Genomic DNA, 24,168 nt, shown 5'->3' on the forward strand with positions numbered 1-24,168 from the left:
AACAAATAAGAAAATGAAGATGTTAAACTGAAATCTCCATATCCTGATTATATGCTATGAGATGTGATTACTTCTTCCAATACTTTCTCTCTCCTGCTTTTTGACCTAAAGTTGTTTCCTGAAAATATTTTCTGATGGCATTTCCAAAAGGATAGATATAATATCCTAAATATTAGTTTATAAAAATTAAATATCCATAGAATATAGATTATTTAATTCGATTCAATTTACCTTACCTATTTTGTCTTCATTTGTGTTTTATGGTGTTTCAGAATTAGAAATAATATTGACTTGTAATTCAAAAGGGTATGTTATCTAGTCAAAATTTGCTAGAATCTGTTCCTATCCATCTCTTCCATTTACAATTTACATAAAGGATTTTCAGGCTCATAGGTATCTTATCACAGCAATGTAAAATCTCCAAAGGTCCAAAAATAATAATGCACAGTTTCTGTGCAGATGCTGACATAATATTTTAAATATTTTATTACAATGCAACATATATGGAGATTTCAGATGAAAGCATTATTATATTACAAAAAGATTGTCTTAACATATTTTTTTAACATAAAGGATCTTTAAGATGAAAGGAGAATGTAAAGAAGCAACCAACAACAGTTACATATTTTTTAAATACCATACTAGAGTTAATGTTCACACTACTCGAAAACAAAACTGTTTTCAGATTATCATGGAAAAAGCACAATTAATCCAAACCTACTGAAAATTATTCTTCCAGGTTCGGACTCACAAGTGACATTTTAATACTTATGATTATTTTATCTCTTCCATGAGAAACACAAAACCTTTTACTTCCAAATATGGCTATATAGTTCTCAGTTTTGTAATTCCTATGTGTAAATCTTTAAGCAAAATAGTACAAAATCTATCCGTTTTAGTCATATATTTATTCTTGTGTCATATCAGGAAATGCTCCCTCAATACAGAAACAATCAGAAATGCCAATTTATGCTAATCTTACACAATCAGTCGTATGATCTCACAAAGTTAAATGTATAAGTGTTTTAGGAAAAAAAAAAAAGATTTTTTAAGTATCCATAAGATATATATTAATTTATGAATAAAAATTATTAAGGCATTAGTTTTTAGGGAACAGTTTTTCAACATATTTTTCAAAGTGGCTTTTTGACAGCCTTGGTGGTTTTTTTTACAACATTATTACTGTTAATTTGAAAAGAGTTAATATAGGTCCTGTGAGAAAAAGTTGTACCTCAGAAATTTATTAGAGTTATTGAGTCTATGGATAAATACTTAGTCTTTCTACACTGTCCATGGTAGCAGTCTCCAATGGAATAGAGCAGAATATTCTTCAGGATTATTAACAGATTAAAAGTTGTAGACTAAAAGATACAAGGCGGGGGGGGGGGGGGGGGGGAAGTTCGAATTTTCAAAACAGGGGGAAACTACTAATTGTATACTACAAGTTTTTATATTTCCATGTAGCCTGCTATGTAGATGGGGACCACAGAGAAAGCTTACCTTTGGCCAACCATATAATACCTAATTATCAATTCACTTCTTGTCAATTTTGGACCAGATTGCTCCAACTGATTTCAGATTTATTATTTGCAAGCTTAATTTTCAACATTGTGGATGTCAGTCAGTCAGCCATGGGGTAGAGGTCAAGCCAAATCCTCTTAATTTTTGCATATAAATATAGTCTACATGTCTACACTCTCAACATGTTCATAAATAATAGATGAAGAATTAAGCAGAAATCAGCAGAGTTTGTACAAAGCATAAAATTATTCAAGGATGTCCAATTTAGGTAAAAATGAAAAACTATGTAAGAATCTCATAGTAACTGGGTGGAAAAAAAAAAAAAAGTTCACATTTGGAAGAAACAGCAACACAATGAAAACATAACCTTAGCAGTGTGATAATTTCCGCTTCAGATTTAGTCTTTAGTTAGCCAAGACATCAAGACAGTTGTAGTTACCTAATATTCTAACTTCTGAATCAGTATGTTAAGGTTCCTTCCTCTCTACTTTATAGGGAAATAAGAGTAAGAAGTTCTTTACAAAGACTTCTCATCCAAGACTAAAAGTGGACATTGTCCTTAGGAAAAAAAAGGAACTTTAGGGAAAATTCTGAAATATGCAAAAATATTTTAAAATATAAGAAAAAAATGTAGAAATTATTAGAAAATGAGTTAACAGAATGGAACACATAATCATATACAGCTCCATGTTGCACCTACAGTTTGAATATTACATGTGCTTCTGGTTATGTTCTTTGATAAAAGGCACAATAAATAAGAAGAGATAGCACCACAACAAGCATAAATCACAGAATGACAGAATCACAGAACTGCCCTAGTCAAAATATTTTCAAAAATTTTTAATGGAACTTTCCATGTCTCTGATTTATCACATCTGTATTTACCCTTGGTGGAAAATACTTAAGTACATAGAACATACATAAGTCTGTGGGTCCTGATAGGATACATCCACAAGTACTGATATAATTTCAAAAGCCAGTCTCAGTAATGTTGGAACGATCATGGTGACTGGGAGAGGTGCCCAAGAATGGAGGAAAACAAAAGTTGCCCCTATGCTCAAGGAGGGCAAGAAAGAGGAACCAAGGAACTACAGGACAGTTAGCTTTACTTTTATCCTTAAAAAAATGATAACTAACCTGGAAACTGTTTCCAGGCTCATAAAGGACAAGAAAGTGTTTAGGAGCAGTCAACATGAATTCATCAAGGGGAAGTTATGCTTGACTAACCTGCTAAAGTTCTATGATTAAATGACTGGCCTGCTAGATGAATGGAGAGCAGTGAACATTGCCTAACGGCTTTAGTAAAAATTTGACATGATTATCCATAAGATCCTCATGGAAAAGCTGATGGAATATGGGCTGGATGAGCAGACAGTGAGGTGGACTGAATGAAAACTTACTGAATGACCAAGCCCAGAAGGCAGTGGTCAGTGGCCCAAAGTCTAAATCAAGGCCAGTAACTAGCAGCACAGCCCAGGAATCAATATTGGGTCCAATCCTGTTCAAAATCTTCATTAATGCACTGGTGATAGCTTGTCACTGAGCACTAAGACTGTAAAGAATGCTGCTGGGTTTTTTTGTTTTTCCTCTATGAGAAAGCTCACATATCTATAGCTCATTAGGCACCAGCTTAGAATTCTTGTATTGCTTTTCTGAATATAGAATCCCACAACTAAATTTACATCCATCAGTTTTAGACATCTTCCAAAGCTAGGTTCAGTTTGCTTATTAAAGTCAACAGAAATAAACATATCTTAGAGAATTATTTCTTCAAGCTGGTTTAAATGTTGCCATGAGGAGATGATCTGTATAGTGAAAGCATTCCTTTCTCTTTATGCTTCTAGAGTCACAAAGGTACACAGTTCAGAAGTCCGTACCTTAAGCCCCTATCTCTGGTGGATGAACATTAATCAAAACCTCTAAGTACCCAGCCATCAACTAAGCACCACACAGATGCTCTCTCACTCCTCCCTCCAGTGAGATAATCAGGCGGCTAAATGTAAGAAAACTCATGGATCGAGATAAGAAAAGTTTAATAATGAAATACATTAAAATAAAAATAAATTTGAGATAATAATAAGAAATTGTAAAGAAAAAGAAAATAACAAAAAGAGACAGAAATAAAACCCAAGAAAACAAGTGATGCAGATGAAAAACAATTGCTCACTACCAGCTGACCAATGCCCAGCCTGTCCTGAGCAGTGGCTCCCCACCCAGCTTTCCCCTAGTTTATATGCTGAGCATGGCATCATATGGTATGGAATATCCCTTTGGTCAGTTGGGGTCAGCTGTCCCAGCTGTGTCCCCTCCCATCTTCTTGTGCACCCCCAGCCTACTCACTGGCAGGGCAGCATGAGAAAATGAAAAGTCCTTGACTTAGTGTAATCACTGCTCAGCAACTAAACCATCCGTGTGTTATCAACAATATTCTTATCCTAAATCGAAAACATAACACTATATCAGCTACTAGGAAAATAATTAACTTTATCCCAGCCGAAACAAGGACATTAAGTCATTCCTTGGTCTGCTTATACAGATTCAATATTTACTCTGTAATACATATGCTAAAAAAAGGAATTTGCCTGAGCTAAAAGTAAAACACACAAAAACTATGTAATATTTTGATTACATGTCAATTCTTTTACCATGCAAAATTATAAATATGACTCATAAAGTAGAAAACCAAACAGAAGTATAAACAAAAATTTATTTTCCATGTGCATCCTGTAACATTAGGAAATATTAATGAGCTAATGAATTTACTGTGCCAACTAAAATTATTCGTTTCAGTTTTGCTAAAGTCAGTTTTCAAAGTTAAAAAAGATTAAAGTACAAAAATTTCAGGTTAAAATTGGCAACCCCAAGCCTTATTATCCTCTAAGATAATTTAATTTCCACTAAAATGATAAGATATACTTATAAAGAAAGGTGAACCCATAAAGAATTGTTGTGGTTTAAACTTGGCTGGCAGCCAAACACTATGCAGCCAGTTGCTCACCCTTCACCCACCTGGTGAATGGAGGAAGAGACTAAAGGGACACAAGGAAAACTCATGGGTTGAGACAAAAAACCAGTTTAGTGATTGTAATAAAACAAAACAATAGCAATAATGGCAAGAAAAATATATAATGCATAATTCAGTTGATCACCACCTGCTGACCTATACCCAGCTTGCTCGTGGCCAGCAAACCAGACAGAACCTGGCAGACCAGAAGTGAAAGAGAACCCGCCTCATTTATATATTGAGCATAATGTCACATGATATAGAATACTACAATGACCAATCCGAGCCCTGCACTCCAGCTGTGCTCCCTCCCAGCTCAAGAAAATTATCTTTATCCCAGTTGAAACTAGGACAAGGATGAATATATTTTCATCATTGTTGCATAATAGAGGTTAATAAGCAACAAATCTTCCAAAACATACTTGATCTGGTTTTGGATAAAAGTGAAAATTTTGGGAATGCAGCTGATTAAATATACTCTTTAAAAAGAATGTATATAAATCATAAGAAACATTGCTTGAAAATTAATTGCAATTACCATATACATAAAAACTGGTTCATAGATTGAAATCTGTCTGAGGAGCAGTAAATGAAGGAGAACAGTATACAAAAATATGTGAAATCTGGATATGCAGTGTAAAATAAGTAACTTTATTAAAGTCTAGAACTGGCAATAAACTGCCTATTAATAGCTACAGATGATTCTAAGATGGGAAAAACTGCAAATTATAAGTAGAAGGGAGAGAATAAATTGTGAACTAACAAATTTGAAGTGTGCTCCCCCCAGAAAAATAGAGAAACTCTTTCAGACATTAAATGGAAATATGTTATTAAATTTCTCATTTTAAGAAAGCAGTCAGACTATAAAGGACAAGAGGTATCACCGATTGAGAATGTATTACCTTCATATGGGAAAAAAAATAATCCCAGACTTATTAGTGCTGAATTGCAGAAATAGAGGAGTTACGGAATCTAAATTACCACGTAGGAAAGGATACTGTCCCATTCTCAATATATCTGTTAAGATAAATCCAAACAGGATACAATTGTGAGCAGTAAGGGACTCTTCTAAGCACAAAATAAACATTTTGTGTCTTGCCTCCTGAGATCGAGATGGGCAATATGATTTACCAAACCAGTGAGAGAAATGTGTTGAGTGACAACCTCAGTTCATCCCAGGAGAAAAATCAATTATGTATTTATGAAGGTAAACTCTGTGTAGAGTACCAGATGCAAATTAGGTTTCTAACCTTTGGCCAGTTAAATATTACTCTGAATTTCAAACAAAAATCAAATGTTTCTCTGTATCTAAAACTAACTGAGAGTTAGGGACTTATGCCACAAAACTGCGTGAAGACAAGAATCAACATTACATAAAAGAATTCAGGCAGGACTTGGCAAGGTGACTAAACCTGAGTCCCTGAACTTCAATACATCTTCCATCAACAGAAATCTCATTAAGATATTGAGGTTTATGTTAATCTGGTACGGGCTTGAGCACAACCTTAGCACTGAGTTTAGTCCCAGCTGTGGATACCTTTGTTCTATTGCTTCAGATTTCCTATATTACTCATCAATAATTACTTAATAATTATTTCCTCATCTCAACTGCATATGCCTCTGGACTCTGAATGAAACCATTCTAAATACAAAGTATGTCCAAACAGAGATTCTAATGATGATCGGTCAAGTCAAGAGGACACGCTGTAAGTTTCATGTTTGAAATTTTTGCAGAAAATCTTTTCAGAAAAAAATGTCTGTTTTCTCTCATATTTCATGAACAAAATGATCTTTGTTAGCTAGTTCTGGCAATAAGCAGGTCATGTAAAAGCACCTTTGAAAAAAACTTTACCAGAGGAGCTTGTTAAATGCAGTTAGACTGCTAACTTAAACAGACAAGGCATGTAGGGTAGGAGCGGAATCTGACTACTCTCCATTCTCATTAACCAATCGATGTCAGAAATATAGTTTTTAAAAAAGGGCCAGGAATGAGAGACATTTAGTGTCATTCTTATAAAATAGGACAAGGCTATTTTTCAAGTACTTTGTAGAATCTGGATGCACAATTCCAATTCTTGTTAAACCATCTCAGGAAGTGTTAGCTTTCATTCCTTATTTCCCACTTACAAATTGGCACTTATATTACAGTTAATTTAAATCCAGTGAGTGGATAAAAGTACTAGTAAATGTTTGAAACCTTCCCTTAGCTTGTATCATTGGTAAAGGTATGCAAAGTTTAGATGGAAAATTTTGCCCTGTTGGCTCAGTACTTCTTTTTTTTAAAAAAAGTATTTGAAGTCTGATGTAATTTAAATAAAAGGTTGTAGTCCTCTACATAACCTCTCCAAATATAAAGCTATAATAAGTTTAGTGATATCCTGAAATAAATACATTCAAAGAGATCTCATTAGATACAGACTGGTTTTTCCTTTAGTGCAGTCAAGTACCTATAATTTTCCTTCAAGGTCAAACTGTAGGATGTTCGATCTGAAGCAAAAGCACAACATTGTTTTCTGCTAAATCTTGATTTCCTGAAGCTCTGCTGTTCTCTGTGAACACCAAGAGCTAAATCACAGGTTCTGTGTTCATTTATGAGTTCAGTTTAATGTCAGATGCTATCCTCTTAACGTCTAATATAGGAAGTTAACTAGAATTAGACAGTTACTTAGGAGATTAGATGGTATCACATGGTATTAAAAAAAAAGAAATCAGTTTTAAATTAAGCACCTATAAGTCTAGCTAAAAGAGTTAGCAGAGGATAATACTAAGATAACAGAAATCATGGCTATTTTGTAAATATAATTAAGAACACAATGCATAGTATCAACTAAACTTGTTATCAAATTTTCTATAAAACTTCAGTGCTAATATTCTGCTAATGAAATTACCATATGCTTTACAACCTTACAATTCCAGTGAAAAGGTTTTCTTCCCCAGTAGCAAGTTATTAAACAGAACTACTTGGAGGAACTACCTGAAAATACTGCAGACCCCTGGGAAAACCTACTAAGAGACCTTGTTTCTCACACTGGCATTAAATTTTTATAAAATCCAAACTTGTAAATACGTAACTTCTGAATGGGACCAACAGAACCTTATACAGGTCCTAGAAGTTAGCAGTAATGTGGAGAAACTCATCTATTATATATATAAAAATAAGGAGAAGATCCATGTTCAGACATGACCTATACCCATGTTTTCATGGCACTGGAACAGGGTAAAGCTCCGGAATGCCTGCAATACATTGATAACATTGTTATATGGGGTAAGACAGTGGAAGAAGTTTTTGAGAAAGGGGAAAAATATCCAAATATTTCTGAGAGCTGGTTTTGCCACAAAGTGTGATAAGGTCGAGGGACCTGCACAACAGATTCAGTTTTTATGAGTAAAGGGGCAAGATGGATGTCGTCAGAGTCCAATGGAGGTGATTAATAACAGTTATTTCCCTACCAACTAACAGAAAGGAGAAACGAGATTTCTTAGGTGTTGTGGGTTTCTGGAGACTGCACATTGCAAATTACAGTCAGATTGTAAGCCTCCTCTATCAAGTGACCTGGAAAAATAATGATTTTATATGGGGCCCAGAACAACAAGGTTTTGAACAAATTAAACAGGAGATAGTCCATGAAGTAGCTCTTGGGTCAGTTTGTACAGGACAAGATGTTAAAAATATGCTTTACACTGCAGCCAGGAAGAATGGCCCTTACTTGGAGTCTCTGGCAGAGAGCACCAGGGGAGACTCAGGGTTGATACCTGGGGTTTTGGAGTCGGGGATACAGAGGATTCGAAGACCACGACACTCCAACCGAAAAGGAGATACTGGCAGCATATGAAGGGGTTTGAGCTGCTTCAGAGGTGATCTGGACTGAAGCACAGCTCCTCTTGGCACCCCGACTGCCAGTGCTGGGCTGGATGTTCAATGGGAGTGTCCCCTCTACACATCATACAACTGATGCCACGTGGAGTATGTGGGTTCCACTGATCACACAACAGGCTCGAATAGGGAGCCCAGTCACCCAGGAATGCTGAAACTGGTCATAAATTGGCCAGAAGGTAAAGATTTGGGAATGTCACCAGAGGAAGAGGTGATGCTGGCTGAAGGGTCCCTACCATATAATAAATTACCAGATGAGAAGCAATATGGTCTGTTTAGTGATGGGTCCTGTTGCATTGTAGGAAAACATAGGAGATGGAAGGCTGCTGTGTGGAGTCTTATATAAGAGGTTGCAGAAGCTGCTGAAGGGGAGGTGAATCAAGTCAGTTTGCAGAGGTGAAAGCCATCCAGCTGGCCTTAGAAGATATTGCTGAGCAAGAAAGGAGGCCAGTGCTCTGTCTCTACACTGACTCATGGATTGTGGCAAATACCCTGTGGGGGTGATTACTGTTTAACAGAATAAACTATGTTACTTATTGCTGTGTTAAATAATTTTGGTAGATGTATTTCATTTTTGAGGCACTGTGTTAGAAATCACTAGTGTGAGTGTTCTTGACAAAGTTGTAAGTTAAAGCAATGGTGTTAGAATAGTGTATATGTTTTTAATCCTGGTTATCCTAAATCTTGCTCTGTATATTTTGAATTTCACGTACTAAGAGACATATATTGGAGGAAAAGGAAAATGAATCATTGGTTCATATAGTATGCACATGGCATATTCTATACTAGACTATATATACTATGTCAAATTCACACTGCAGCATATGAACCACTTTTAATTTAATCACATTACAATCCAAGTTGCTGCAGATATGCTTTGTTAATTATGTATATAGTCTGTAGAAAAAAAAAATAGTGTATGATGTGCTTTATTAGGAATTCCTTGTTTTCAGTTCTTAAGCTGTGTTTGTATTACACAAACACAGTATCTATTTAACATTTTAGAGGTTCATTATCAAATTATTTTTACAATCACAAAGTGCTTTCAGTCTATCTGCAAATCATGCAGTAATTTACAAAGATTCTTGCTAGGAAATTACTCATACCCTTGCCCAGTATCGATTCTCTTTCCAAGATACATTTAATTAATCATTTATTACCATTTTTTATACCATTGAACTGAACATTTTCATCTTAACATGATTTGGAAATAGAGTTTTGCAGATTTCAGAGAAAGAGATGCAGAATGTTTAATGTAGAAAACATTTTTTTTCATTCTTTGAATGGTATTCCCAGGGGTCCACAAGTCTATGAGGGTTAAAATCTTATTTAATTTAATTTCTGAAGGTTTTTGCTTCTCTGCAGATTTAGAATTAATCACAGTAAAGAATAAAAGGATACATAACCTTTAGTATCTAAACCAGATTAAATAACATTTGTAATTAATAAGCATTACTTCACTGTTAAATGGCATCAAGGATGACTTTTTTATAGCCATATTAATATTGATGAAAAATGTCAAAGTATCTAAATGTCAAGCCATTTTCTTTAGGTTTCAACCATCCTTCCATTTTAATACATAACAAATTGGTCAAGCAACAGCACTTAAATAGCAGAAAGGTCAGTATGATGCTATTCTAACATTATTCACCTGGGTTGAATATTCCTGGTGTATATAGGTATTAAAATGTTGCAAAGCTGTGTTCAACTATAAGTAACATATCTGAGCAACTATAAATACTGTAGTTGAGCATAGGTAGTATACATACTTCAACCTGAAGAATTTGTACGGAGGATATGAATTTTAAAAAAAAAAATCAGTATGATATTAGACTTCAAATTAGATGTAAAATGAAAGGAGTCATTCCAATTGGTCTCATTTCTTCCATTGTAATATTATTCTGGAGAGATATGAAGCTATTTCTTCTTGTAAACCATTAATAATTCTTGTAAAAAATTTCTAAGACCTATCTGCCCACATTTTATAATTAGGGATATAATTCTCAATTTATTATTCATTTGATGGGTAAAGTTGTTCAAATGTTCAAAGAAATAAATAGTACAATATATCAGCTGGATGGATTCTTCCATCCATCACCCCCTGGCACAGAACCTAAAACCCTCAGCTTTTTAAAGATCCTTGAAATTACCATTTATGTAGACTTATTAATACAGGGTATGATAATCACTCCAGAAGCCATCTCCTCCAGCCTGTTCATTTTTTTCAAGTCAGCATCATTAGGACAGAAGCATTTCAACAGTTTGCTCATTCACACAACCCATTTCCATGTGTTTTTAGTCCCACAACATAGACAAGGATATTCTTTTTCCAAAACTTAAGTGCAAAGGAAAGATGCTAATTAAGAAGAATGTGAAACTATTCACTGGCTGTTAAGGGACTGAGCATTCCAAGGGGCATACTGAAAATGGCTGCTCTGTGTGACTGTTTCTTTATATGTGAACTTTTATTGAAGTTAAAAGTTTTTGCCTGTTAGCTCAAGGATTTTATAGCTATTACTATGTTATTCTAACACTCAACCTCCTTTTTTTTTTTTTTTTTTTTTCTGTGAAAGTGGTAGTAAAAGTCCTTCTAGTCTGCTCATAGGACTTCTGAAAACATTTTTTGGTTTGATTTGGGTTTTTTTATTTTTTAGTTGCTGAGGTACTTATGGAACATGTGCATGAAGCTGCCTCCTGGTTTTGGACCTTTGAATACTATTCCTTTCAAGATAAATGAAAAGTGTCCCTCTTGCAGAGTGAGAGGTATGACTGCTAAGCTATAAACACACAGAAGGAGATCATGAACATTATTTTCTGAGGCAGCCATTCCCAAGGAAAAATCTGAGTACGCTGATACTGCTGAATACGCTCAGTACCTTCACTATCTCAGGAGAAACTGGAAAACTGGCATAATCAGATAAGATCAATGTTTGGAGATTTTCAGATATAAGTAATTCTTTTCACTGCCCGAAGAAAGAACTTGGGTATTTATTTTATTATTCACAAAAATTATTTTACTTGTCCAAAGTTGGAAACCAACAGGATTTCATTCCTATTGAGAAGTTATCATGATGTAGTACACATATTGCTTTGAATGATTCTGGATGCATCGAAAGCTTGGGATGCATTTAATATATTCCAAAGCAGAAATAATTGAACTAGACATACTAGGGAATAATATGTTCTTGTATGAGCTACCTAGTGAAATTTAAAACTTGTAGAGAAAGTAAAAGTATTAAAAAATTTAACTCAAGTTAAATAAATGTAACTCAACACAAATAACAAGGACAGTACTCAAAATACATCTATTTATATCTAAAGTAATGACTAGAGTTGTCCTATTGAAATTAATTTTAGTGACTCAACAGAATCACTGAATAGTTGGGTTTGGAAGGGATGTCTGAAGGTCATCTTGTTCAATACCTGTGCTCAAACAGGGCTACTTAGAGCAGGCTGCTCAGGGCTGTGTCCACACAGCTTTTGGATATCTCCAAGGAGGTACACTCCACAACCCCTCTGGGCAACCTATGCCTGAGGTCAGTCATTCTCACAGTTTAAAAAAAAAAAAGTTCCTGTTGTTCAGAAGAAAACCCCTGAGTTTCAGTTTGTGCTTGTTGTCTCTGGTCCTGTCACTGGGCATCACTGAAAAGAGCCTGGCTCCATCCTCTATGAACCCTCTCTTCAGGTATTTATATACATCGATGAGAACCCTGAGCTTTCTCTTCTTTAGGCTGAATTGTCCCAGCTCTCTCAACCTTTCCTTATAGGAGAGGTGCTCCAGCCCTTTCATCATCCTTGTGGCCCTTTGTTGAACACTCTGTAGTGTGTTGATGGCTCTCTTGTACTGAGGAGCCCAGAACTGGACACAGCACTCCAGGTGTGGCCTCACCAGTGCTGAGTAGAGGGGAAGGATCACCTCTGTCAACCTGTTGGCAACACTCCTCCTAATACAGCAACATTAGCTTTCTTTGTGACAAGGGCACATTATTGACTCATGTTCAACTTGTCCACCAGGACACTGTGTTCTTTTCTGGAAAGCTGCTTTCACTAGCATATGCTGACCCCAAGGCTTCTGTTGTTTGCTTCAACCCTGTGCCCAAAATAAGACTAGTTTTGTTTGGGTTTTTGGTATTTTTTTTCATCTACATTCTACCAACAGGTTTGGCCATTAGTTATACATTCAAGTTTAATAAATATTTGAAAATCTAAGAGGAAAACTGGAGAAAGTTGGCAAAGGAGTTCCTGAAATTTTGGGCAACTAGTAGCTGTTCATACCAATCTCACCAGTCTGTGCTTTTACAGTGTGCATTTCTGCCACGTGCTTGCGACAGACTGGTCTGATAGAAGCATATGGTGGATCCAGGGACTAAGGAAGGTAAAGCAACAAAAACTGAGTGTAAAAGCTCTCCATCTATCTTTTTTTTTTTTTTTTTTTCTTCACTTCAGTGTCTCTGGGACAGATTGAGTTGCCTAAGCTTAGATGACCAGTAGTGCTCAGACCACACCCTTACAGGATTTGCAGGACCAGCCTTTTGAACCCTTCTGGATCAGCAAGTGTAAGGCAACCAAGTTATACTATAGTGCTTGAAATGTCCCTGAAATTGTGTTTATACAGCTGAACACTTTGCTCTTTTCCTAAACTTCTCAGTTATTCAGGTGGATTCTGTAAAAAGTAGTTATATATTATACACAACTACATATATAATAAGTTATATTATAAGTAGTTATATATTATATATAACTGCATATATAATAAGTCAGAGAAAAAAAGGGAAATTGCCTTGTGGTTTTCTAAAGAACCTTTGAAGGAGTTTAGAGTTCTCCAACATTTGCAAATAAGAGATCTGGTACCCACGAACATGAAAAAGATAAAAATCTATGTTTGGTTTTGGTTTTTTTTTGTTTGGTTGGTTTTTGTGTTTGTTTTGTTTGGGGTTTTTTTCGGGTTTTTTGTTTTTTGTTTTTTGTTTTTTTTTTCCTGCAGGAGTTATTGTGCTGTAAATGAAACATACTAGTATTCATCAAAAATCAGTGAACTTTAAGTAAATGGAATCTCCTATTCAGATGACAAGATTATAGCTCATCTCCAATTTAACATTAATCAACTGAAACCACAAACAGATACATTTTAAAGATACATAAACCTCTTGTTACCATGAATATGCCTACACAAATGATTTGATTAATGAAGGCTTCCAAGGTATGAATACAAGCTGCTAAGTTCTTTAAAATTTAAGGTAAATTTGGAGGTCTGAGAAATTAACACTCTTGTAGCTCAGTATAGGTATTTTTTAAGGTTTGGTTGTTTTTTTTTTTCCTAGTGAAAATAATGATGTATAAGCACTTTTAATGAAACAGTCTGTATTTGGTATATAACATTACTACTTTCTTGTAGAGGTATTTAATCTTTATATTTTATGGAAATTTAATAATAAAAGAGGAACTGGTTACCTAGAAAGCATTAATAAAAGTCTGCTGAGTGCCTGTATTCCCCTAGAGTGTTCCTGAAATGTAATTGTACCATTTATTTCACTACAAGACAAAGACATAAAATTACAGCCTCATTAGTTTTTCGGATGTGGAAGTTGATTTTTCTGTGGTACATCAACTTTCTTACAAGAGAATCAGAGACAAAATTGGCATAATCATTTACAAATGTTAAAGAATAATTTGTTAATCTTTCTTGGCAGAGTATTGAAATATAACAAAACCTTGAGGGCTAAGAAGTTAATGCTTTGCTAGTTATAGCATCTCTTAATTTTTCATAACAGTATGAACAAATTTGTTAGTGTAAAACGGTTCTAGTCTATATAACAAATAGAGATATGCTAAACTGACTGTTACATCTGTCTGTGTTGCTATTCATAGCACTTGTTAATTCAGATTCGTAAATGTATTCTGTACAATTTTATGACATTGCAATATTACTGTAAGCTACCTGAAATTTCACTGAGCTGCTAAGAGATTTATGTATCTGGTTCAATATGGATATGAAAATAAAAGTCAGCTATACTGCATTTTAAATATTCAGTGAACAGAGACACTACACATTTAATTTGACACAGGCACTAGTTTAGTCTTCCACTGTTCCATATTTTTGAGCCTTTTCTATTGCCCTTTAAAGAATTCTGTGACTAATGGAAATAGTAGTTCAAATACTAACACTTTGAATGTCAGGGACTCATATCTGAGTCTCAATTCAACGTAATTTTTTATTGTTTCAATTTGATTATAACTGTAATTCTTTCAGAGTAGATTATTTTGAGTTCATGATTCCAGAAAACATGTATTATTACACAAAATCATATAATCCTTTTGTTACATGCATAATTTCATTGTTTATTTTATAATTTATTTGTTTAATTGTTTATAATTTTTTTTTTTTGGCTTGGCTTTTGGAAAGGTTTTGGTTGATTAGAATTTGATTTTATATATTTTGTTCAGGAGCCTACCTATATTTGCAATGGGAAACTTTATAATCTCAGTGTTATGATTACTACTTGGGAGTGAAAGACAGACTGAAGAGATTTCACAGACAGAATCCAAGCACACACTTACTTGAGGACCAAATGATAATCTCAGTCCGAATAGGAAAGTGAATTATTTTTTCCTTCTCAAGGAATGAGATCAGAATTGTAGAATTATATAACATTATTAGTATTATATATCCCTTTAAGATGTCTGTTCCAGTTGTGTGTGAACTTGAAAACTATCAATCAACTTTAAGTATATTTCTTACCCAATTAAGTACAGAACACTCCTATCTAAAGATAGGGGGGTCAAAGAGCAGTATAGCCTACTGCTAATCCTTGCAAATTTCTTCCCTCTTCTCTTGGATCATGACAGCAGGCAAAGAATATGAATCAAAGTACTACAAAAATGAAAATCAAATGAGATTTTCAAGAGATAAACCATAAAGGAAATGAGGGAATATTTATATTTTAGCAAGGAAGTTAAGAAAATATATGGACTATGATAGAGAAACATACATTCACCTGAATGGAAGTGAATGTGTTAAAGGAGAATGGCAAAGCTGCTGAATGAAAAGTCTGGAAAGAGCTTATTTCTGCTGCTATACGTAGTATACTTCTTTTATGTGTTCTTTCCCTTCAATGATTCAGTTGAAAAGTCAGTGAGATAGAAACTATTTTGAGATTTGTTTAACTGAGAGTGAACTGACATAGATGAGTACATGTGGGAGTCAGCTCAGACATGACATTTGACAAGGACAGTATTAAATAAATGTCAGTCATCCATATAGCATCAAGGAGCTCCTCAAATCCAAATAGGGTAATCCTTATGACTTAAAACTCCTTTGAAGGGTTCCAGGACAATTAAATATCTGGGAGTTCACAGTCTGTCTCACATTGTAAATTACCTATAAAGCTAGTCCGATATGACTAGAAAAAATAAACAAAACAAAACCTCACTCCCAAAATATGGAAGAGAGTCTGGAAGAAATATTTTCCTCCAGTACTATGTTCCTTGACCTTAAATAAGTCTGAAAAAATCCTGACTCAAACTTTCTTCTAACACTATCTGCTAACTTACTGTCACTACCCACCAACCTATTAACACTACCTGAACAAAAGTTATGGCAAGACTTGCAAAGGTGACAGTCAGATAATTTCAAATCTAGAAACATGCCTCTGAAACAGTAGGCAAGTCACAATAGAAATGTCTCTTGTTAATACAATGTAAATGTAAAGCAATTTCTCTTGTTAATACAATGTTCATTGTTATACAATTGTTAATACAATTGTTCATTGTTAATACAATGTTCATTTTAAAATAATAATTAAATAGTCCTTTACAGTATAGTAGAAGCATTTATAAATGCTTCACCTAAAACTGTTTTTTTCAGACTTTTGATATTTTTCTCTCCAGTATGTTTTCTGATGCCTCACAGCAAAGAAGATAATTGGACCAATTTTAGTTTATTATACCATAAACCATCCCAAATATGTTTTTGAAGATTTCCTACATTTCTGAGGAAAAAAAAAAAACAAACAAAAACATAAAACAATCTTCATAGTCTACATTGTTCTCCATCATTGATCAAATGTCTTAATATCATAGAGGCTATTATAAGAGATTTGTTTAAATTAGAACCCTTTTTCTTCACTACTTTTAAACATATAAATGGCTTTTCTTGATGTGAAATCAAAAGATGTTTAATTTCCACTTCTAATTACCTCTAGTCCTGGTTATAACAATTTCCCTTTAAAATAGAAAACCTGACAAATACTTTATATGAAATACTTCAAAGTGCTGGCAAGGAAGGGATAAAAATAATGTCCTGTGAAAAAAACAGTCATGCAGTGTATATTGTGTCTGAGTCCATGATCCTGTGTGACTGAAAGTGTTTATTAAACTATCCGGAGTGAGTGTAATCATGTGCTAAGTGGTAGCTGAATTGAATATATGAAGGCTCTAAACTATAAATTTTGTGTTCAGCTGACACAATGTAATCAATGAGACAAAATACTAATTAAAAGAAAGATTTTAGTTCCATTACATCTCCAATATTATTAAATAACATACTTGAAATACATTGTAATTTTTTTGTTTTCAAAAGAAAAAAAAAGTTTTTAGTACAAGTAAAAAATTATATCATGTTCTATGTATTTGTATGGAAGTTATGAATTTAATATAATATTTAAAAACTTCTAGGTTCTAGTATAGGTATTTGTCCTGGTTTCGACCAGGATGGAGTTAACTTTCACTGGAGTATTTCATACCATGTGATGTCATGCCCAGGGATACAGGTGGGCAGGCTCTCTTGGGCAAGCACCGATTTTGGGTTACAATCCAGTCAAGTGTTGCTGTGGGGGGTGGTTGCTGCGCTTGTTAAGCCACTGCTGCATTTTACCCATTTCTTTTTGGACTCACTATTGTTAGTGTTGTTCTCTTGTTATATTTAGTAAATTCTTTCTTTTTATTCAACCTACGAATTGTCTTCTTTTTGTCCCTCCCCTATTTCAACAGGGAGGAGGGAGGCGAACAGCCAGCCACATGGCATCTGGCTGCCGCCTGAGTTCAAACCTCAATAGTATTATAATAAAAATCTGTAGTATTAAGGCTAAGAACATGTATGAAGAAACAGCTTGTGCTTTGGGTTTTTTATACTTTGTTTTTCCAGATACCGTAATGGAAAGTCACAGTCTCTGCTTGTGTCCAACAGCTTACTGATTGATTTTGCTTCTGCCCCACTTTGAAGGACAGGTGAGAGGTGTGATTTACTTAACAAAAACATTGCTCAAAAAGATGCAAATGGTTAGATAAGTATATTGTAAGATTGCACCAGGAATACTAATCACTGTATAGTGGTAGCAAAGTCTGTCAAAGATATGTCTATATTGGATAACTATGTTGGGTTTGTAAATTTTTCTCTTACCAGTCTACTATTATCCCATCAATGTCAGCAACAGGGAAAATGTCTGTACAAACAGTTCGCAGGAACAGAATTATGATGTCACCTGATGAAGTCTGGAAGCCTGGGAAAATGGATTTGTCCTTCTGAGTTCGTCAACAATCTGTACTGAATTTATAGGACCCATAGGCCAACTATATTTCTAACTTGGGTACCTTCATGAGAAACACAAAACTTCGCTGAGCTAATCTTGGCCTTTATCTTGTTCATACAGGTGCTCCTGTTGCTACAACTACTTTATTGCTGCACAGTGTATCAGTAAGTTCAGAAAAACGTTCACATAGACAGACAGGGTAGGAATCTATCTCATCTAAATCTAGGTGTCTACATAAAACTAGATGTCTGAACATAAGATTAGATGTCTGAATTTACATTATTGTTAGTGGTGATGTAATCAGCACAGTCAATGAAGCTTCTCTCTGCCTCTTTGATCTATTGAATACCTTTCTAGAAAACAAAAACTATATTGACTAGATTACCATGTCCAATAATGGGAGATAGGATATCAAAACCACATATAGGCACCTATCATATAGGTACTCAGAGTAATGGGTGAGATGAATCTTACTTGCAGAACTACAGCCTTGGTGTATGAAACTCTGCAATAACCACGGTAGGAAAGTGTAGAGTGGGGTAATAACAGTGACCAGCATGAGTATATGCTTAGGTTTATCTGACCACAAGAACTGGCAGATTCACTCAAACAGTAAAACAGGAGCTTGTTGCACTTCTCTTTTAAGTAAGTTAAATGTTGATGATGATAATGAGGAAAAACATTATAGTTATAAGAACTGAGAAATTATAATTGTGATTCAATTAAATGTTTTTGTTAATTTAAGTGATTAATTGTTTTTGTTAATTTAACTGAGTACCAACATAAGTAACATGCAACTACAGAAAAGTTCTTTGACAATCTTTGGCAATAACCACATGTCCTGGTTCAGCTAGGATAGGGTTAAGTTTCATTTCCCCAGCAGTGGGAGAGGGCTCTAGCCGGGTTATTCAATACCATACTGAGGTCAGGTCCAGGCGCCAAAGCTCGGGAACAGTTTTGCTTTGTGGCTTTTGTCCCTGGAAAGCACGTGTGAAGGTGCTGCTGCATCTCTTGGGATATATCTCTGTATATCTTTTGTCCTGTCTACTGTTATTACTGTTTATTGTTGTTGCTATTGTTATTGTTGTTGTTTGGTTTATTGTTTGTTACACTGTTGTATTAAATTTTTCCTTATCTCAACCCCGGGGTTTGTATCTCACTCCCTGCCCCGACTGGTCCGAGGGTGGGGGAGGGACAATGGCAGTGTGGTCTCGGTCCTGGCAGGGCCTAAACCACCACAGCACGTGACAAAAAAGTGATGAGAACAAGAAGCTGAAAGAAAAGAGGGTGAGGAGGTTTGAAATACACAATATATGTATGATATGATATATGAAATTGCTTAGCTTATATAAGAGAAAATGAACTACAAGCAGCTGATGTTAAACTTCTGGAGGATTATACTGCCTCTATGTTGCTTAACTGACCAAAGAAAAATAAAATATTTTTGTTTACCTATTTTGGTTAACCTTGGCTGGTTACAAGGTGCCCACTAAACCATTTTATCACTTCCCCTCCTCAGCAGAACGGGGGGATAAAATAAGACTAAAATCTCATTGGTCAAGATAAGGAGAGGGAGATCAAATCACCAGTTACCGTTATGGTCAAATAAGAATTGACTTGGGGGAAAATTTAATTTATGGTCAGTTAATAACAGAGTAGGATAGTGAGAAGTAAAACCAACTAAAACCACCTTCCCCCCCAGCCCCCTTCTTACCAGGTTTAACTTCACTCCTGACTGTTCTGTGCCCTCCCCAGGAGTGGCATAGAGGGACAGGGAATGGGGATTGTGGTCTTTTCATCACACGTTGTGTCTGCTGCTGCTTCCTCCTCATGCTCTTCCCCTGCTCCAGCATGGGGTCCCAACCATGGGACACCTCCACAGACTGCTCAAATGTGAGTCCTTCCCACATGCTGCAGTTCGTCAAGTGGGTCTTTTCCATGGAGAGTAGTCCCTTAGGAACAGACTGTCTAGCATGTGTCCCCAGTGGGGTCACAACTCCTGCCAGGAGCCTGCTCCAGCACAGGGTTTCCAAAGGTTGCAGCTTCCTTCAGGACACGTCCATCTGCTCCAGCGTGGTCCTCCAAAGGCTGCAGGGAAGCAACTTGATTCAGCGTGGTCTTCTCCAGGGACTGCAGGTGAATCTCTTCTCTGGTGCCTGGACCACCTCCTCCCCTTCCTTCTTCTCTCACCTTGTTGTCTGCAAGGCTTTCTCTCACACTTTTCTCACTCCTCTCTCTCACAGCATTTTTTACCCTTTCTTAAATGTTTCCCCAGAGGCAGCACCAGCATCACTGACAGTATCAGATGTGCCCTGCAGTGGGTTCACTGGAGTCAGCTGAAACAGACTGTGTCTTGCACAGGGCAGGCCTCCTCTCCCTCACTTCTCCCTCACCTCTCCATGGCCACACCAGCAGCCCCTCTACTACCTAAACCTTGACATTGTCACCCACTACACATATGAATGCACAGAACATAAGCAGAGAACTTTTTCTGAGAGGTCAAAAGCGAATACAGAAATAACCTTTGCTATGCTTCGCAATATATATTCTAAACAGCACAGTATTTCAAATCCCTGTCTGAAGGGGAATTTTTTTGCATTTAGTGATCTTAATTCCTTTACTAGATAGCACAAACAATTGGAAGGTAAGTGCTGGAACAAGATGTAGAGGCGGATGAGTGCTGTGCTAGTTTATTTAGTACATCACTCTGTAATTTTTGATACTATCAGAAAAATGGGTAGGAAGGTGTTTTAATGCTATTGGATCATTCCATTTCAGTACTTTAGTTTCAGATCAGGAGAATAGGTTTGAAATGGACCTCCTGATTGTTTCCTATAATTCACATGGTGGAGTGGTTTCAAACAGGCAATTATTTAATTCCTTTTGGACAAAAAATAAACCACTGGATGAATTTCAGGGACTCATGTAATGCACTACAATTTCTGTTGAGTTCACATCATAGTACCAAAGTAGAGATGACCCAAAGTAAATGCCCCTGAAATGGATACAGTGGTTGTCATTTTCTCATCTTCATCTATTTGGTCTATAAGTCTGATTAAATTGTATTTCGCCACTTGCTGAAATAGACATGGCCCTTATAGTCAGGAACAACTATTAGCATTAGCAGTAAAGTAAAATTTTGGAATCAGATCTTTTGTAACCCATTGAAACGAGTTTTTAAAATAGCTTAATTTAGTTTCTTCTAGATAATGTCAGGGATTTAAAATGTATTCCCTATAGAAAATGAAAGAATTTTGGGTAGTGATTCTCTTATTACAAAATCTCAAATTTTCAGGGATCTTACAGCATTATTACAATTAGAGATCACAAACAAACCTGCCATAAGAAATTCAGTGACTACAACAATTCGCTGTATTCATTTCTTACTCTCAGAACTATTAATATCATGCTCCTTAATCAACCAGAACAAGATTTGATCTTTTAATCAAACAACTGTTCGTCACTGTTTCCTTTCACAGAACCATGTAAAAAGGAAATCTCACTTGTAGAAGTATTAACACAATTATTGTCTCGTGAAACAAATTAAATATGATTGTTTGAAATAACAGTTTGTGTGAGAAGATCAATCACTGTTTAGCTTAATTTATTTAATAATTAGACCTCTTCTGCATGAAAAAAAGTGAATTGCTAATAGAAGAGACATTCACGAAGTCAGATGTTTTTCATCAAGCATAGAGCTTAGTATAAGTCTAATCCTTATAAGCATAATTCAGTTTCTTGATTCCACAGAATACAGTGAAATAAATGTAGAGAAAAAAACCCACAGATTCATAGACTCATTTAGATGGGAAAACACCCTTAAGATCATCAAGTCCAACCATTAACCTAACAAGTCCACCACTAAACTACATCCCTAAGTGCCACATCTACACATCTTTTAAATACCTCCAGGGACAGTGACTCAACCACTTCCCTGGAGAGTCTATTACAGTGTTTAATAATCCTTTCAGTGAAGAAATACTTCCTAATATCCAGTATAAACCTCCCCTGCTGTAACATGAGGGCATTTTCTCTCATCCTGTTGCTGGGAGAAGAGACCATCACCCATGTCGCTACAACCTCTTTCCAGGTAGTTGTAGAGAGTGAAAAGGTCTCCCCTCAGCCTCCTTTTCTCCAGGCTAAACACCCCCAGTTCCCTCAGTTGTTCCTCAGAGGACTTGTGCTCTAGACTGTTCCACCAGCTTCACTGGTCTTCTTTGGATGTGCTCCAGCAGCTCAATATGTTTCTTGTAGTGAGGGGCCCAAAACTGGACACAGGAATCGAGGGGCGGCCTCACCAGTGCCGAGGACAGGGGTAAGATCCCTTCCCTGTCCCTGCTGGCCATGCTATTGCTGACACAAGCCAGGATGCCATTGGCCTTCTTGGCCACCTGGGCACACTGCTGGTTCCTGTTCAGCCGGCTGTCAATCAGCACCCCCAGATCTTTCTTCTGCCAGGCACCTTTCCAGACACTCTTCCCCAAGCCTACAAAGCTTCATGGGGTTGTTGTGACCCAAGTGCAGGACCTGGCACTTAGCCTTGTTAAATCTCATACAATTGGCCTCGGCCCATTGATCCAGGCTGCTCAGATCCCTCTGTAGAGCCTTTCTACCATCGAGCAGATCAACATTCCCACTCAACTTGGTGTCATCTGCAAACTTACTGAGGATCCACTCAATTCCCTTGTCCAGATCACCGATAGGGATATTAAACAGAAATGGCCCCAATACTGAGCCCTGGAGAACACTTGTGACTAGTCACCACCTGGAGTGAACTCCATTCACCACAAATTTTTGGGCCCAGCCACTCAGCCAGTTTTTAACTTAGCAAAGACTATACCCATCCAAGGCATGAACAGTCAGTTTCTTTAGGAGAATGCTGTGGGAAACAGGGTCAAAGGCTTTACTAAAGCCCAGGTGGACAACATCCACAGCCTTTCCCTCATCCACTAAGCAGGTCACCTTGTTATAGAAGGAGAACAGGTTAGTCAAGCAGGATCCACCTTTCATAAACCCATGCTGACTGGGCCTGATCACCTGGTTGTCTCATACATGCTGCATGATGGCACTCCAGATGATCTGCTCTCTAACATTTCCCAGCACCAAGGTCAGACTGACAGACCTGTAGTTCCCTGCATTCCTCTCCCAGCCCTTCTTGTAGATGGGTGTCACATTCACTAACTTCCAGTCAACTGGTACCTCTCCAGTTACCCAGGACTGCTCATAAATGATGTAAAGTGTCTTAGTGAGCACTTCTGCCAGATCTCTCAGTATCCTTGGGTGGATCCCATCTGGCCCTATAGACGTGTATGTGTCTATGAGGTGTAGCAGGTCACTAACCATTTCCCCTTGCATTATGGGGGCTTCATTCTGCTCCCCATCCCTGTCTTTCAGCTCAGGGGTCTGGGTACCCAGAGAACAACTGGTCTTACTATTAAGGACTGTTGCAAAGGCCTTTTCCTCATCCTTTATCACTATGTTTCCACACCACATCCAATAAAAGATGGATATTCTCCTTAGCCCTCCATTTGCTGTGAATGTATTTCTAGAAACATTTTTTATTGTCTTTTAGGAGAGTAGCCATATTAAGTTCTAGCTGGGCTTTGGCTCTTCTAATTTTCTCCCTGCATAACCTCACGACATCCTTGTAGTCCTCCTGAGTTGCTTGCCCCTTTTTCCAAAGATCATAAACTCCTTTTTTCCCTGAGTTCCAGCCAAAATATCTCTGTTCAGCCAGGCTGGTCTTCTTCCCCACTGGCTCATCTTTCAGCACATGGGGACAGCCTGCTCCTGTGCAGATTTCCTTCTTGAAGAATGTCCAGCCTTCCTGGACTCCTTTGCCCTTCAGGACTGACTCCTGAGGAACTCAGGCCCCTAAACAGGCTAAAGTCTACTCTCCAGAAGTCCACAGTTACAGTTCTGCTGACCCCCCTCCTTACAACTCTGATAATCAAAAACTCTTATCATTTCATAATCGCTGTGCTCAAGATGGCCTCTAACCATCACATCACCCACAAGTCCTCTGCTCATAACCAACAGGTCCAGCAGGGAACCTTCCCTAGCTGGCTCACTTACCAGCTGTATCAGGAGGTTGTCTTCCACACACTCCAGGAACCTCCTAGACTGTTTCCTCTCTGCTGTATTGTATTTCCAACACACAATGTACATTGTCACACAGAGATAATCAAACTACAGAAGGTTAATCAAGTCAAGTAGTCTGGGTTATGAATACCTCTGGGAGA

The sequence above is a fragment of the Athene noctua genome, chromosome 1, assembly GCF_965140245.1.
Source record: "Athene noctua chromosome 1, bAthNoc1.hap1.1, whole genome shotgun sequence".
NCBI classification, from domain to species: Eukaryota; Metazoa; Chordata; class Aves; order Strigiformes; family Strigidae; genus Athene; species Athene noctua.